Source organism: Calidris pugnax, unplaced genomic scaffold (assembly GCF_001431845.1).
Source record: "Calidris pugnax isolate Ruff unplaced genomic scaffold, ASM143184v1 scaffold123, whole genome shotgun sequence".
In the NCBI taxonomy this organism is placed as follows: Eukaryota; Metazoa; Chordata; class Aves; order Charadriiformes; family Scolopacidae; genus Calidris; species Calidris pugnax.
In genome coordinates, this window is record NW_015090876.1 from 2,141,985 (window position 1) to 2,142,915 (window position 931).

The 931-nt window shown below is 61.1% G+C and overlaps 1 protein-coding gene across 2 annotated transcripts in view; it reads right to left on the reverse strand.

Moving 5' to 3' along the window:
• Positions 1–931, reverse strand: part of MAFK (v-maf avian musculoaponeurotic fibrosarcoma oncogene homolog K) — a 12,894-nt gene that overhangs the window by 7,534 nt on the left and 4,429 nt on the right. The window contains exon 1 of one of the 2 annotated variants that reach the window (XR_001412523.1): positions 511–597. The exons of the other annotated variant lie outside the window; for it this stretch is intronic. The gene's annotated coding sequence lies outside the window, so the exon portion shown is untranslated. Of the gene's footprint in view, positions 1–510; positions 598–931 lie in introns of those variants that run through there. 2 annotated transcript variants of the gene reach the window in all.

A 931-nucleotide genomic window follows, 5' to 3' on the forward strand; every position in this document is an offset into this window, starting at 1 on the left:
CACGACTTACGTAAAAAATCAAGACGAAGAGCGTGGTGGTGGCGGCGGTGGCGGGGGGAGGACGGAAAATAAAATAATCCCGTAAGCGCCAAGCTGCGAGATAGTATCCTAGATATCAGGGAGCGTATTTAGGTGCCTCCTCTATTTTTAAGCCCGAGACAGCACAGCTCTCCATGTCTGGAGGAGGGACAAGGACAGCCGCACAGCGCACAAGCCAAGATGCTCCGTGATGAATGGACCACTCACAGCAACTGGTGTGCGCTGCGTTTTCTAGAGCATCACCGCGTCCTTCCTTCCCTCCTCCTCCTCCTCCACCCAACCCCACCCCAGGCTGCCTCCTCACCAGAGCAGACCGGGCAGGGAGGGGGGACACATCCCAGCCCCGTGCTGTCCCCTCGGAGGGATGGGGGACAAGCTTGACCCCCCGCTGCCCACCCTGCCTGTTTTGCAGCGGGGCTGACCGCAGGCAGGAGGTTCTCCAGACCCCCCCCATCCGCCGCCCACCCCTACCTCCAAGCCGGAGGCGCAGACGTAGGTGCTACCATGGAGGAAGAGGAGGAGGAAGGAAAAAGCTCCTCGTCCCGGCGAGCTGAGGAGAGCGGAGACGCTGCCAGTGCGTAAAGGAAAGGGCCGGCAGCCCCCTCCCTGCAGAGCGCGGGCCGCAGGCAGTTGGTGCCATAGTTATGCAGTGAGTCACCAGCTGTTTACAGAGTTTGCGAGCTCACATTCCCACAGCATCAGAAAACTCTTCCTTCCCTCGGCATCCCCCCTCCCCTCCCCACCCCGGCCCTACAAGGGAAGGGGCACGGTGCTGCCGTCCCCCCTGTCCCGTCCCACCGCCACCGGAAAAGGAAAGCCAAAACGGAGGGGGAGGCCGGCGAGCAGCCCCGGCACACCCACCCCTTACACCAAAAAAAAAAAAAAAAAAAAA